The sequence below is a fragment of the Artibeus jamaicensis genome, unplaced genomic scaffold (genome assembly GCF_021234435.1).
Source record: "Artibeus jamaicensis isolate MK-2021 breed Jamaican fruit bat unplaced genomic scaffold, CSHL_Jam_final contig_1998, whole genome shotgun sequence".
Classification (NCBI taxonomy): domain Eukaryota; kingdom Metazoa; phylum Chordata; class Mammalia; order Chiroptera; family Phyllostomidae; genus Artibeus; species Artibeus jamaicensis.
In genome coordinates, this window is record NW_026521407.1 from 14,542,806 (window position 1) to 14,559,659 (window position 16,854).

General features: G+C 38.3%; 1 protein-coding gene across 5 annotated transcripts in view; it reads left to right on the forward strand.

Annotated features, from left to right (window-relative positions):
• Positions 1-1,409: 1,409 nt before the first annotated feature.
• The window catches only part of TANC2 (tetratricopeptide repeat, ankyrin repeat and coiled-coil containing 2), a 329,189-nt gene continuing 313,744 nt past the window's right edge, over positions 1,410-16,854 (forward strand). For all 5 annotated transcript variants that reach the window (XM_053655892.1, XM_053655895.1, XM_053655899.1 and 2 more), the window contains exon 1: positions 1,410-1,497. The gene's annotated coding sequence lies outside the window, so the exon portion shown is untranslated. The remainder of the gene's footprint in view (positions 1,498-16,854) is intronic.

Sequence of the window (16,854 nt, forward strand, 5' to 3'; positions counted from 1 at the left end):
TTTATAGAAGGAAAGACTAGTCAAGCAGAAGATGTAATAGTGATTGATTCGCATCATCTTACACAGCACGCGGAAAAAATTTATGTTCGCACAGCTTCCACAGTTGACTCACTGTCTTCTGATGCAAGCAAAAGGAAGAGTAAAGGGGAAGATCTAGGTGGAGAGTAGGGGGAAATACGACCTTCAAGGAAGGCTTGCTGTGGTGACTTCCGTGCTTTGCCAGCTAGCTCTCCAAACCACACTACTTCTTGTGCAGCCTGGTAGTGACAGACGCAGCTTCACAAATACACCTCAGGCTCTCAAGCTAGAGTCTGTGGATTTTCGGCAGTTGTAGATAACTCTCCAGTTGCCATCCTCCGCCCCACCCCGCTGGTTTTCTTTATTTTGATTTCCACTATAGTCAACTGAGGCCTTTTGCAGCCGTCTACAGATTAAAATTGAGCTTAAGTAAAGAGTAACGGACATGTGTAGGACTTGATTACAACAGGAGTGATAGGTGTGTAAAGTGACCAGAGTGGGGCAAATCTATAGGGACGTTCTGGCCATCAAAGCAAGACAGGCCCAGAAGTGGGCGCACGTGACAGCAGCAGCACCTCAAGAGTGACATCATCCCTGGGGGCGGAGCCCACTGTCCACGGCCTTGTCTGCTATTGAGCTGCCTCCCCTTTTGCCTACTAAATGCCATCGACCCCACCAGTCGAAGACTCCCTGAGGGAACGAGAAATGCCTAGCCCGCACAGAGCAGCGGAGTCAGGGCCCGACCCCTCCTGGCTCAGAAGGGCTCGGTCCTCACTCTCTCTCGCAGTCACTCCCCACCCCCAAACTGTGGCGGGAGAGGGGGCGGGGGCGGGGGTGCGCGCTCCACCACGCACGCGCCCCCACGCACGCGCTCTCCCTCCGCGCTCGCGCCCCTCCCCACCTCGGCCCGGAGGGGGCGGGGCTGCAGGCGGCTTCCGAGGGTGCGACGCCCCCGGCGCGGCGGCGCTAGCGAGCGGCGGGTTGGGCGCGGGTTGCTGGGTGAGTTGCTCCGGCGGGCCCGCTGGCACAGCCGCTTAAAGCGAGCTGCCTGCCCAGCGGAGGAAGCCGTGAGCTCTCCCGAGCACCTCGCCGGGGCCGCCAGCGTTGCCCTCCCGCCACCGCCCTCTGCGCCTCTCCGGGCGGCCCCGCCCCCGTTCCCATCCCCCTCGCGCTCACCTCCCGGCTGTGCCGAGCGCGAGGCGGAGCGAGGCGCCCGCTGCAGCTGCAGCCGCTGCCGCCGCTGCCGCGCGCGGTGGGGCGAGAACCTGTGCCCGCGCTGCCGCTGACAGGAGGACGGCTGCGCTTGCGGTCCGCGAGGCCCCGCCGCGCCTTGCCGAGGCGCAGACCCACCGCGGGCGTCGGAGCGCAGCGAGGTGCTCTGGGAATCGCGGGAGGCGCCGGCGGGCTCCGAGATCCTCCTAGAAGACCCCGGGGACTGGGACTTGACCCCGAGGTGCAGCTAGCCCCTCAGAGCGGCAGGTAAGAGACCCAGGGGAGCGAGGAAGGAAAGGTCGCTTAAGTGACAGGGACATTCGCTTCCAACGCCTCGACTCCAGGGAGAGGGGCGGGGGCGAACGGGGAGACAGCGAAATGAGCAGCAAAGTGCCTCCGGTGTCCGAGGCTTAGGGAAGGTTGGCTCCAAATGTGGCACTGAGGTTGGCTTCAGATGGGCTGGGGTCAGTCACTTCGATGTCACCAAATGTGTCATGGAATTTGGTACTGAGAGAATCTCCTGATGACGGGGACCCAGGAGGAGATGTGAGGAAGATTGCTAAACGTGGCAGGGAATGTGGTGCAGAACGAGTTGCAAAATGTGCCTCCAGAATGCAGCATAAAAGTAGTTGTGAGATGTGCCAGGTAAGGCACAGGATGGGTTGGCCTGTCTGACGTTGAAATTCATGATTGAAGTGTTATTAGTGATATTAATTATTCCCCCCGGGGAAGGAGGCGTAGTATAAGAAAGGATTAATAAGGCTCATTGCTAGATATTTTATCATAGGAAATCCAGAGGAGCTATGATATGCAATTTTTGAAATAAGGATAGTACCCACGTGAAAAGAAAAAAAAAGCAAATTGTGTCTGGTTGTGAGATGGGAAAGAAAAATAGGACTAAAATGATTCCAGGTTTTGGCATCAGCATGTAGAGCACTGATAGAATTGTATCTTGTCTTCTGTCCCAGGTGTGGAATGTTTAAAATGTTTTCACAAAACATAAACAGTGATAATTAACATGAAGAAGATTTGGTGTTTTCGGTGTCTTTCACTCTGCTCCTTTTCTGGAAAAGGAAAAAAAAACCATACAACCCCCCCCCCCCCACGTCTTGACCACAATTCTGAGTTGAAGATCACTAGGCAAAGGGAAATCTTTTTCATGTGTATCCCCTTCTTCATTTTTACACAGGTGAAAATATCTGGAATCAGGAAAACAAAACAATATGGTGAACAAAAGAGATAAATTTTCAGGCATTTTGAGGGGCTGGAGTCAAAAGCTATTGCAGTGGTTAATTACAGTGAATGACAGTAGTGATATATTCGTGCATGTTTTTGGTGTTGTGGCAAAATAGGGGAAAACATTGTATGCAGTAATGTGGCATGAAAAGCAACAACATGGATACTGTCAGTGGAGTGCTTCTTGCAGCATTTCCTAGGTAGATCATCTTAAGAATGTGAGCACAAAAAAATGATTATTAAATCAATCTTTCTCTCTCCAGATCTATCTATCTATCTATATAGATATATATCACCCACATGCTGCAAACATTGTGACTTCTATTTAAGAACATTTGTGTTTTGAAAGAATTGTCGGAACAGTTCTTTCAGAAGTAACAAAAGACACAAGCTATTTAATATAACTTATATGTATACATTCAATAAATGTCGATATACTATGAAACAAGCAGAAATATCTGAATGTGTTCATTAGGATATAGTTAATTATTGATAGACTCTAGTGTTTTATATTATAATTCTTGTAGATAAATTGAATTACTTGCCTGTATGTTCTTCTATTAAGAGCAGTCAGTAATTTGCCAGATAATCCAAAAATTTATACTGATTGGCTTCTTCCTGGATCCAAATTCAGCCATTGAGGAATCATTTACTTCAAAGAAAAAAGTGGATTTTCCTTGAGGGTTAATTTGGGGTTTCGGTTTCTTCAGGAGATCTGTCCCTCACCTAGAGGCTATGTTGGAGCTAGAGCAAAGAGGAGAGGGCCAGAGGAGAATAAAGAGCAGTTCTATTGGATCTTCCTGTTTTGTTCTGACTGTAAGCCATATGTACTGCCACCCCCTACTGTCTGTAGGAAGAGGTGTTGCAGAGTGCAGAGTCCCATTCTTTTCTTGTTATCACTGCCCCCTTGTGTAAGGGAAGAAATTGATAGTTGCACTAAGGGAAACTGCTCGCAGATTGTTCTTGATAAGAGTGCTTATGTAGATTTATTAATCACCAATTCACTTCAGGATTTTAAACTTGCTGTTAATTAGCCTTCAGATTAAATGTCTATTTTTAAATAGTATCTAATTTTAGTCAATAATTCAAATTTCTAAAGATATTTTCAATGTGTTTGGGAAGATGATGCAGTATTATTAATAGTAGTAGTACCAGTAGTACCATACCTCACTCTTACATTACACCTGTTATATGCCAGTCCTGTTATACACATTTTAATCAGTTTCAACACCCAATGAAGTATATGTGCTGTTATTTCTGTTTTACAGTTGAGAAAATGAAACACAGATATATTAAATAACTTGCCCAGGATTATTTAGCCCTCAAGTGGAAGAGCTGAGTTTTGTTCAGGAACTCTGGCTCCAGACTCTGTGCTCTTTCTTTACCAGCATTCTTTATTGCCCTTTCAATCAAATTAGGATTGACACGCATCATTAAAATGCAGGTACCCGTCATAAACCAAGTATTATAAACCTAAGTAAGTAGTAAGACGCATCAGTGTTAAGCCTACACATACACAAAAATACATTGTGAACATTTCTCCTTAGGAATTTACTTCCGTAATTTACTTCTGAGATTATGAGTAGAGGAGTATCAATACTTTCTATGTGGTTAAGGAAATACTTGTGATGGATTTTGGCTTTGGGGAAAACTTTAGAGGTAGAAAGTTCCCTTCAAGTAGTTTGGCGTGTGCATGTGTGTGTACTATCACCAATAAACCTTTATTGCTAATTTGCTCTAGGAGAAATTATATAATTTTTCTACCTACTCACATTTTTATGGCCTCTACTTTATTTTTAAAAGTAATGAACAAAAATGGATTGGACACATGAAAACACTTTACCTCTTTCAACGATTGTTTGTTCAGATTTTTCTCTCATTTGAACATTGTTTTATAGATATTGACTGCATATGGCATAATATTTTTAAATGTATCAAGTATAAAGAGTAATAGTGCAGCCAGCACTCATGTATCTTCCACCCAGTTTAAGAAATGGAATGTCACCTTCTACAGTTGTAACAATTATTTTCTTATCCAAAATTTCTGCCATCCTGTGAATCACATATCCCATGTCATCAAACACTTCCTTTACTTTTATATACATTAGTTGATAGGGAAATGCAATATAATCTACAGATTACAGCTAAGACATTCAAGATGATATTTATATACTTCAATAAATTATTGTAGACTTAGATCATGCTCTGTTTATATTGGTTGATAGTTCATTTTAGCATACTTCACTCATGAGACCTTATTTGTTGTTTTATATCTTTATCATAAAGTTTTACTAACATTGTTAAACATTGGATTATTTCTACCTTCCATTACTGATTCTTGACTGTTCTTAGCTAGCTCTCTAGCTTCTCTCCTTCCCCATAAATATCTTTGCTCTTTTAGTATTCTCTGAATTGATTGTGTGTGTAATATTTTGAATGGGGAAGGGAATAGGCCTAGAAAGGAATATACTAACCCAGTAGTTCCAAAAGGGGAACATTAGTGTAGTTGATATTGATTAGTTATAAGAACTAGTGTGTATAAAAGAATGTGTCAAAATTCTCTCTGTCATATTTCTTCCACTTATAGTAGAATTAAAATGGAATCTTTGGGACACATTGACTGGGCACACAGGTTGAGTTATATTGTATTGTATTTACACAGAATCATCAGTGTTAGCTGTAATAATATTTTTACTGATGGTACCCAGATTTTATTTCATGGAGTTAGAATAAACTGTTGCAGAATCCTGTTTGCTTTTCTATCACTAGTCTGGGCAAGGTAACAAATGTTATATTTTGGAAGCTGATTTAATTACCTGGAATTCTTTTTTCTCCAAATCAATCGAAACTTAGCATTTTCTTTTAGAGGCTATTTTGTTTTTAGTATTTAAGATTCAAGGTAATATTAGATAAAGAACAAGAAGTTAGTTTTTGAGTTTTACAAGGCTAGCTCATGTTGAGTATACAATAGTGAAAAAGGTTTCTGTTAGGGATCTTTTTTATTCCAGAATGTTCTAAGTAAGTAATTATGATACCATAATTATTTATGGAAACAAATTTCTTTTATTAGGTCACTTTTATTTAAAAAATTTTTAAATCATAAATCATTTGACAGCTGTGTTTGTGGATAAGTATCAGCTAGTTGTGTTTTTTTTTATGGGCCACGTATTACAAAATATGTTATGTGCAGCCTCTATTTGTTCTTGAATAGTCGAAGATAAACAATAGTTGAAGGTAAGTTTAAGAGACAAAAGAATCAAGTTGGTGTTTGTCTTAATCATGTTCTGTCTTTACCCTTTCTTCCCCATAATACTATATCAACTTCTGTCTTTATCCAGTACATGGTATAACCTACCTTTCAAACTCCTTTTTTTTAAACAGAATTTGAGAAATTCTGATGTCAGTTATTTAAATCGAGTAGTTGCATTCTAGTAAATCATCACATTGGTGTGTTTTTTAAAAATCCAACTGCCTAGTGAACATTTTTACTGTTTATGTCAAATTTATGTACCTGACTTTCATAGGTACTGTTGACATTAAACCAGCACACAGGGTTAATTGGGAACAGTAAAGAATTGCAATTGGGTACCTTTAATCTACTGGCAAACTGCAAGCAAGTCCAGAGAAACAAAGGGGAGGAATGCTCCTATATGGCCTGGAGAGGGGCTGTTGTGAAGTAAGAGTCTATTGGAGGAAACTGAGAGTTTGGAGTGAAGTGACTTTTCATTGGTTGAGTTATGGCTGTCTGTCATTGGCTGAACTGTTAGCAAGGAGGAATATTTTCTTCATCCTTCTGAGATATTATAGTAATGGAGATACGAGGTATGTCTCTTCCTGTTGGGGTTATTAGTGTGTGTTGAGTGACTCCTGCATGAAATGTCTCTCTCCTATTTTATTTTTATTTTTTTTAATAATTTTTTTTAAAATTTGAAAACGGCCCTTCTTTTTATTTATTTATTTACTTTCAGAGAGAGGGGAAGGAAAGGAGAAAGAGAGGGACAGAAACATCAATGTGTGGTTGCCTCTCATGTGTCCCCCACTGGGAACTGTCCTGCAACCCAGGCATGTGCCCTAACTGGGAATTGAACCGCTCTCCTGACTCTATTTTAAATGAGAATTCTGTTTATCAATTTTCACAGTACTTTGCCACCAGAGTGATTTTTCTAACACGGTCATCTGATCATGTCATTCTTCAGAATCTTGCTATGGCTTCTTATCACTTAGTTGATAAAATGGAAACTTCTTAGCAAACCATGTGAGGTCTTTTATAATCTGATCCCTGCTTTTTCTCTTTAGACTCATTGTCTGCCATTCTTCAAAATTATACTTCAGCAGTACTAAACTACTTGTGGTTCTTTCAGTATATAATATTCTCTTACCTTTCTGTGCCATGACATATGAAATTTTCTATGCATGGGTTACTTCACCCCTCTCTTTTGCTCTCTGTGTAGACTGTCAGCCTTCATGTCTTGGCCCAACTAGTATCTTTTAAGTGAAGGTTTGCCTACTTTCCTGGGTGGACGTGGGATGGCATTTTCTTTCTATCCTCCCATTGCACCCGTTAAATTTGGACATTATAGTAGTCATCACATCACATTTTGATATGTCTTATTGCTAGTGTGTGAGCTCCTTGAAAGCAGGTACAATGACTTTCATCTTTTATTTTCAGCAATAGCATAGTACATAGTAGGTGTCATTATCCGCCTATTGAATAAAGATTGTTGGCAGTTATCTGAATTATGCCTTTGAAACGTCATCTCTTATTGTGGAATTAGAGAACATCCTAGGCATTAGGAAGTATGTATAGAGAAATATACATACATGCACACTTCATCTAAAATATCAGAGTTACTGTAATTGAAACTAACTCTAGAGTTAAGCTAGATTTCATTATTTTTTATATATACTAGGGTGAAGGGAGGAATGTTAGAATGTTCTCTGTGTGAACTTAGCTGAATTGTTTTCATTGTATATTATAGGAGTTGGCAAACTAGCGCAAACGGGCCAAATGCAGCCCAGCATCTGTTTTTATATGGCCTGCAAGCTAAGAATAGTTTTGACATTTTCAAATGGTTAAAAAAATATCAAAAGAAGAATAATGCTTTGTGACATGTGAAAATTATAGGAAATTAAAATTTCAGTGGCCATAAAGAAAGTTTTATTGGAGTATAGCCATGCTTATTCATTTGCATATTGGCTATGGCTGTGTTCTGGGTATAATAGCAGACTTAGGTAGTTACAATTGAGACCATATGGCCCACAAAGTCTAAATATGTATTTACTATCTAGCCCTTTACAGATAAAGTGTACTAGTAATCAGTCTATCATACAGTCTGGGCCCATTAAATGTTCATTTGATGTCATGATTTGGAGACAGACCAACCATGTCTGTTGAAGGCCTCTGCAGAGCATACTTGCTTCTCTTTCCTGAGAAAAGATTGGCTACTTTGCCTTAATAGTGATTTATCTGACAGAGGCTTCTGTTATACCTTCTTATAACACCCATATTATATCTAACTCAGTCAGTTTCTGACAAAGCTGTATTATTTGATTTAATTCCTTTTTCTTAGAAGAGGTATCCCAAGCAGAGAGGTTTATAGCACAGCATATAAGAGAACATTTTTCTTTGTTCAGGTATTAGTTTCGTTCATATTTTGCATAAAAGATCATTGTTATATGAAAAAACATCCCTTGATTTTATATTTTAGTGTACTATACAGACACGTGTAAGGAATGAGTTAAGTTAGTTATGTTGGAAGAATTGGAGTTTAATGCAGTGTATCAGCATATTACATCATCACTTATTGAATACAGATTCAATAAGTATTCACTTATATACTTATTGAATATTCACTTATATAGCTATTGAATATGTATAGTAGTTTTACTGATGTAGTTTTTCAGTTGAAGGTGGATGTTTTATATTTCTTAGATAAAAGCTAAAATTTTAATTCAGAGTTCTGTGTCTTAGATACTCATTGTATTTCTGGAAAAAATACAGTTAAAAATATTGTATTAAAGTTTGTCACTTCCCTAAAGTTTTACAGTTTTCTTTAGGTGACTAAAATATGATGAAAAGGAAAACAGTGACTTATATATTCCTTTTTATAAATATTAGCAAGTATTACAGACACAAAATTCACAGAAAAGTATAAAAGTAATAATAGCCTTGGCTGGTGTGACTCAGTGGATTGAGTGCTAGCCTGAGGATCGCCGGTTTGATTCCTGATCAGGGCACATGCCTGTGTTGCAGGCTGGGTCCCGGGTTGGCAGCATGTAAGAGCCAATCAGTTGATGGTTCTCTCCCTTTCTTTCTCCCTCCTGTCCCCTCTCTCTAAATAAAATCTTTTAAAAAAAAGTATATAAGCAATAATAATGGAAAACTTTTGTTTTTTTCAAGCAGGTATCTTTGGAACAAATAGCCATGCTTATTTCTTTGTCTGTAATACCGTGCTTGCATTACCATATCTGATTCATAATTAGAGGACATATCTGATTATAGAAATTGACAACATGGAGAAATGTGACACCAGGTTTAATTGCCATGGAAACTCTCTTTCCTTGCCTATTACTACGGCATTATTAGTAGATTAGTTAGATATTAAACTTAGAAGTGGAAGTGAGTATGTAGATATTGATTTAATCTTTTTAGGTATGGGGAATCTACTTCAGATCTTAGTAAATTCCCTCTGTCTAAAAGAAGGAAGTCTCGTTTTAGGCCTTTGTTCCTAATTTTGTGTTGTGAGGTCCCACAATTTCTAGCTCTAGTTGCCAAATTTGATAAGCCAAAGCTAGGCAGGCTGTGGAAGCTTGATGTGTATTTGTTGTACTCTAGAATTCTATTCCTGTTCAAATTCCATGGAATCCTTTAGGGCTTCCCAGGATTGTGAATTAGGGTGAACAAAGGTAATTAGCTTTAGTAGATATGTGGGATGAAGATATAGTACGTATCCAAATCCTGCTACAGCATCAGAATCATAGCTCTTACCTTTTTAGGGCTTTAAAGAGGAAGAGCGACTTCCTTTGCAAGTTGTTACTCAAACATTTCTGTATTATAGGGTGAGAATACTTTCGTTCAGTTGTAAGAAGCTTTTTAAATTCTGCAATCATGAGAGACATTGTGTAGTAGATTGAATATAAATTTGTGAGTTTTTGAACCACAAAAATAGGTTAGAATTATTGCTGTCACTTACTAAGAGGCTCAAACCAATCTTAGAGTTTGAAGATGATAAAATGAAATAACGTCAGTGAAAAATCCTTAGGACAGTGTCTAGTGCTTAATAAGTGGTCATTTTTCTAGGCTTTGGAAGGTGTCCTGGGTTTCTCTTTTTGGATATATGCTTCGCACAGCTCCACTCCAGTGTTGTCACTAGCATTGTCAGGCTAGCTTTTTTCCTTGTTATCTTGTCTTACTCTCCTTTTCAGCCTTGCAAAGCATTTAAAAAACCTGTGGTAATTTGGCTACTGATTTATTTTGTTTCGAAATTTTCTTTTATGAAGGATTTTATAAGAGCCGAAAGAAAGAGTTCTTGAATATCCATAAACTTCAAAATAAAAATTCTTAAGAGAGAGATGCTGTTGGACAGACTCCTACCTAATATGAATTTCTTTTTGGACTGTCTTTAATCACTACAAACTTGACAAAAGTTAATTTTTAATCTCTTCTGTCAAATAGCAAATCACAGCATTTCTTGAGACAGTGAGCTCTGTGACAGAATATTTTCAGTTCAATCATGTAAACTTTTTAAACTTTCATAAACATCTCTCACTTCTGTAGTTTTTCTTTTTTAAAAAATTTGTATGTGACAATCAAGGTGGTTGGTTTTCTTTTGTGATTTACTTAATAAAAAGGACTCGTTTATTTCCAGGGTAAAATAAAAGAAAAAGTTTGACCATATTTCTTTAGTATAACAAGCTAACTATTAAAATCTCATTTTTTCCAAACATTAGTTACTTCTGTAACATTTTGTTCATTTCTGCTAATTTCTGTATCATTATACAATTAGTTGGGTTTTTAAAGTATTTTTCTTATATATTTATTCTTAGAGAGAAGAGAAGAGAGGGAGAAAGAAAGAAAGGGAGAGAAACATGGATCAGGTGCCTCTCACACGTCACATGCCCCTCGTCTGCATAGTTTTTTTATTTTCCCCTTTCTGGCCCCTTTTCCCTTTCAAAACCTGGGCATGTGCCTTGACTGGGAGTCCAACCAGTGAACTTTCTGTTTGTGGGACAACACCCAACCCACCGAGCCATACCAGTCAGGGCAGTCGTTTCTTTAAATGGACTTGACTCACTATTTCTTTGTTTTATTCTTAGTTGTCCTAATATCCATGCTTGTGCCAGCTATAAATAAAAACTAGTTTATTCTGAAGGCATCTTGCTTAATGCACTTGGGAAAGACCACTTGTATGCAACTTTGGCTCCAGATTGGATTTTGTATTTTTAAATAGATGATCTTTACAATGATTACTCTTCTTGCTTTAGATCATTTAATTTTCTTTCTTGTCTTTGGCTGAAAATGACTAATGGTAGCCATTTATTAGTTGTCAACAAACATTAATTATCATTACTTATAGTAGACAACTGGTGTTTTCTCCTGTTACTCTTCTTGCAACCACTAAAATAAACAAAATGGGTGAATAAAGAAAAAAGCATTTTTCTCTCCCCTCAGCTCTCTTCCCTTCTCCACTTTTACTCCAACATTAACCAACACTGAGTATTTTTCAACATCTGTCTCTGCTCAAAAACATGTAAGCATACAGCCCTGACTGGTGTGGCTCAGTGTGCATCGTCCTGCAAAGCAAAAGTCACCGGTTTCATTCTCAGGCAGGGCACATGCCTGGGTTGTGGGTTTGGTCAGAGCATCTATGGCAGGCAATTGGCGTTTCTCTCTCACCTTGATGTTTCTCTCCCTTTTTCCCTCTTTCTCTAGAAATAAATAAATAAAATCTTTAAAAAAACATATAAGCATACAGGGTGAGGCAAAAGTAGGCTTACAGTTATTCCTATGGAAAATAATACAATAATTAATAATATAAGAATAAACTCATATACTCACAACTGTAAACTTATTTTTGCTCCACCTTGTGTATACATACATATACAGGCTTTTGTAACTTGCTTTATTCATTTAAGAATATATCATGGCTCTCTCTTCAGTTTAGTAAATGATCCTCTAATTAATTTTACAAAGTTAAGTAATATTCCATAGCATATTACACTATAATTTATTCTGCTCTTCCTTCACTGATGGATGTTAAGATTTTACTTTATTTTATTTTTTGCTATTATAAATATTAGTCAACTCTTACTCATGACAGGAAAAGCAAACATTCTACATAAAATATTAGCAATATATATCCAGTAGTGTATTTAAGAGACAGTACATCATGATCAAGTAGGTTATTCTAGGAAGTCAGAACAGTTAAATATTAACATAATTTATTAACATCATAAGATAAAACTATATGATTATTTCTCTCTTTTGGGGCAAGTTGGGGTACTTTGTATTGGGGGATTACTGGGGCCTTTGGTTGTCAAAACCTGGTGCCTTGACAGTATGGAAATAAACATACTTCCAGAGACAGAAATGGATGATATGGGTGAGCCTGTTCAATTTAGGGCTGGCACCTTTTAAGATCTTATATTTGATTACTTTGGGCTTAATGAGTACCTTGTTGGCTTCTGTACAGGTGTGCTCATTGCCTTTGAAACATTGGCCTGAATCTTTTTGAGGCTTTTCTTGTGCTTGTTGCCAAAATATGCATTCCTTGGGATCTAAGTTTCTTGAAGCCATTTCTAGGACTGGTTGTATATGAAATTGGTCTTGGGCTTGGCCATATCTGTACTGCCTGTAACTCTGGGAGTGGTGAAGACTGGAAAAAAGAGACCACTGACTATCTTGTAGATGCCAGAAAAGCATTTTATAAAATTTTGTAGTAATTTCCTCGGAGTATATGTGTATAATTTCTGAATCTTTGCTTGATTAAAGATGCCTTTCTTTTATCTTGATCAGTGAATGATATATTGGCTGGATATAGTGTTCTTGAATTTTAATTCTATTTTTCCTACATAGAATATACACTTTATAACCACTGTGATCAAGCTTCTTGTGCAATAGATAAGTCTGGTGCTAGTCTGTTCTCCTTTCTTTGTAAGTAACTGGTTCTTTGTCTCCTGCATAGTCATGCCACCCTCGTGACTCCTGAGATGATCCAGTCTAATCTCATTATGCACTTAATTCCTTTTACATTATGAGAAACTCAGTACTGCCAGTTTATCTCTCATTTCTTTGACTCGTCTGTATAGTTTTTTATTTTCCCCTTTCTGGCCCTGGTTTTTCCTTTTTGGGGATGTTGTTCTTTAATGTTTAGTAATAGCAAAGTCATTTTGGTTATTCTGAGTTAATATTCTTAGTTGCACATTGTGGTCTTTCAAAAAGTAGTTACAAATGTTTTTCTGTTTGAGGAGAGTTTTCGTTTAAATTATTGTTTTTGATATTCTGTTCCTTATCAGAAATCTGTTCCTCTTCAGAAATTCTTATCATCTTTATGTCAGTATTCTTTGCCTGTCTTCAGCATTTATCACTTTCTCTCAAAACCTTTTTATCACTTTGAGTTAGAAAATTTTCCTCCTTTTGCCCTGGCTGGTGTAGGTCAATGGATTGAGTTCCAGCCTGTGAACTGAAAGGTTGTTGGTTTGATTCCCAGTCAGGGCACATGCCTGGGTTGTGGGCCATGCCCTCAGTTGGAGGCATGTGAGAGGCAACCGATAGATGTATCTCTTACATGTCCAATGATTCTCTCTGTCTTTTCGCCCTCCTTTCTCCTTTCTAAAAATAAATAAATAAAATCTTTAAAAAAACATTTTCCTATTTCTGGAGTTCTGGCCCAGATGGAGGCATAGATAGAAACACTTCACTTTCTTGCATAACCAAAAAAAGAAGGGTAACGACCAATTTAAAAACAATAAACAACCAGAATTGCCAGAATAGCAGTCTGCATGGAACTCCAACAACCAAGGAGTTAAAGAAACATTTATCCAGACCAGTAGGAGGGATGGAAACTGGCAGTCAGTTGGAGAGGACCCCAGGCAAGGTGGAGGACCGTCAGGTGAGAAAGGAGTGGCTCATTGGGAAACTAAAGACCCCAAACCTCTACCTGTAAATACTGTGGGGCTTATGAAGGTGGAAGAAACTCCTAGCCTCACAGGAGAGTTCGTTGGAAAGTGGGGCAAGAGTGGAGCTAGCAAGCATCATTGTTCCTTCTCTGCTCCCTGTCCCACAGACAGCACCACAACACAGCAACAAGGTTGCCCTGCCCTGGTGAACACCTAAGGCTCCTCCCCCTAACAAGTTAACAGGTGCACCGAGATAAAGAAGTATGGCCCAAATGAAAGAACAAGTCAAAGCTCCAGAAAAAGCTAAGGGAAGAGCATATAGACAACTTATCTGAGGCAGAGTTCAAAACACTGGTAATCAGGGTGCTCACAGAATTGATTGAGCTGTGTTGCAAAGTGAAGGAAAAAATGAAGGCTACACAAAGTGAAGTAAAGGAAAATATACAGGGAACCAACAGTGAAGGGAAGGAAACCAGGACTCAAATTAACAGTTTGGAACAAAAGGAAGAAATATTCAACTGGAACAGAATGAAGAAAGAAGAATTCAAAAAAAGAAAAAGAGAGGCTTAGGAACCTCTGGGACAGCTATAAGCGCTCCAACATCCATATCATAGGATTGCCAGCAAGAGAAGAGGATGAGCAAGAAATTGACAACTTGTTTGAAAACATAATGAAGGAAAATTTCTCCAGTCTGGCAAAAGAAATAGACTTTCAGGAAATCCAGGAAGTCCAGAGAATCCCCCCAAAATTGAGCCCAAGGCATATCATAATTAAGATTAAGGTATATCATAAGAGTAGAAATAAGGAGAGAATCTCAAAAGCAGCAAGAGGAAAGGAGAGAGTTATTTACAAAGAAGTTCCCATAAGACTATCAGCTGACTTCTCAAAAGAAAACGGCAAGAAGGGACTGGAAAGAAGTATTTGAAGACATGAAAGACAAGGATCTACATCCAAGATTATTTTATCCAGCAAAGCTATCATTTAGAATGAAAGGGCAGATAAAGTGCTTCGGGGATAAGGTCAAGTTAAAGGAGTTCATCATTACCAAGTCCTTATTATATGAAATGTTAAAGGGACTTAAGAAAAAGAAGATCAAAATTATGAACAGTAAAATGGCAACGAACTCACAACTATCAACAACTGAACCTAAAAAACAAAAACTAAGCAAACAGCTAGAACAGGAACAGAACCACAGAAATGGAGATCACATGGAGGGTTATCAATGAGGAAGGGGAGAAGGAGAATTTGGGGGGAAAGGTACAGGGAATCAGAAGCATATTTGATAGGCATGAAATAGATTAGTAGGTTAAGAATAGTATAGGAAATAGAGAAACCAAAGAATTTACACGTACAACCCATGGACATGAACTAAAGGAAATGCTGGAGGGTGGGGAGGAGATGCAGGGTGGAGAGGGGTAAAGGGGAGAAAAAACTGGGAAAATTGTAATAGCATAATCAGTAAAATATATTTAAATTTTTTTCTCCTTTTTACCTTCTATTTTTCTTGAGGGATTATCTGCTTTTATTCACTCTTGTCTTCATTTCTGGAATGATTCTTTCCTTTTATTTTTAATTCTTTTCCGGGTTAATGTCATCTCATTTTAGTTTGTGTAATTCTCACACCTGTTCTTTCCTGTCTAGTGTCATTTTTTAAGGTCTTTTTAGCTCATTTTGAAATAGCATGTTACAGTTTTAATCTGTTTTGTGGGCACATCTTTCTGCCATGCTTTCATTGTCTGTAGGGATATTAATCTCCTTATTTTTCTCTTATAACAACTTTGTATGGGATTGACATTGATACTTTCCTGTGATTCTTTTTTATTTAAAATCAATAAAAAAAATCTTTTAGAATGTGACTGGGTCAGGAAAACATTTTCTAACTTCACAGAGCTTTTTCTTTTGTTGTTTTTGTGTAGTGTTAAAAAAGTATGGCAGCTTGCTTTCTGAGACTTCCAGGCCTGTTCTCTAGCAGTTGTATCTGGACCTTCTCTTCATTTCTCTCGTCTGATCCCAATTTTCACTCACTTATGATCATGAAACCCTTCCTCTGTGCCTTTTGGAGTTCAGTGTCAGTCATCTGCAAAACTCCTTTTTATCTTTAACCTCTTGACTAAACATTACTACCTTTTTTCTCTAACTGAATTAGCTTTTCCCTGAAGAATTAAGTGGGGGCTCCTCCTATTCAAATGGATTAAGTGTTCTTTTTGCTTCATAGCTGCTTCTAGATCTCTTCTGGGCTCACTGCTACTCTCCACTACTCCAGTTGTAACCAATGATTTCAGTATCCATACAGATGAACCTTCTGGTATTCTGGCCTCTTGACTTCTCTACTGATCTTGTCTTCTATCTCAGCCATTCACTTCTATGGCATATCCTGTGTAGATGATTTAAACCCTCATTGCATCTGCATTAACTGGAGAGCTTTGGAAAACTACAGATGCCTAGGACTCACTTCGAAAGATTATGTTTTGGTTAATCTGAGTGTGGCTTGGGATATTATTTTTAACAGTTTCCTAAGGTAACTTCAGTGTGCAGCCAGGATTGAGAGTTACTGTGCTAGACCTTGTTATTACCAAATAACTACAACTTTCTGTAATGTCAATTTCTGGTATTTTGCTCTCCAGCTACCTCCCTTAGTTTTTCTGGCTCACTTCTAGTACCCAGCAACTTGATTCTTTGACTTCATTGGGACCTTATAATTTATTGCCTTTTCAGTGTTCCTCAGTGCATTCATGTTCTTATTTTTCTAACTAGCTGAATGCCCATAGCCCAACATTACAATTGCTCTTCTGCATCTACCCTCAACCCTCTTGATCTTTCTCTCTTTGTTATTCTTGCCTGGCAAAACCCAACCCAAGTTAGAACCAACTTTATCTATTTTATACCTGTACATTTGTAGCTGCATATGGCTAGAGCAGAACAACTATGTTGACTTTAAATTCTTGACTAGTATGATTTATAAGGAGTCAAATGCAAAAAAACTAATATTCATTTTAATACATTTTAACAACGGTATATATCTGTGTAACTATTACCACTAACAAGATACAGAACATTTCTATCATTTAAAAATTTTTATTCATGCCTTTTTCAATTTAAACTTCCTTCCCACAAGAGGTAACCCTTTTTTAAACTTCTGCCATAGATTAGTTGCGTTAATTCTTCTACTTCATATACATGGAATCGTACATTAAGTATGTTTTGGTTTGGCTTCTGTATCAGTCCATGTCCAGTCATGAGAGAGCAACTACATAGTAATTTGAATAGTGA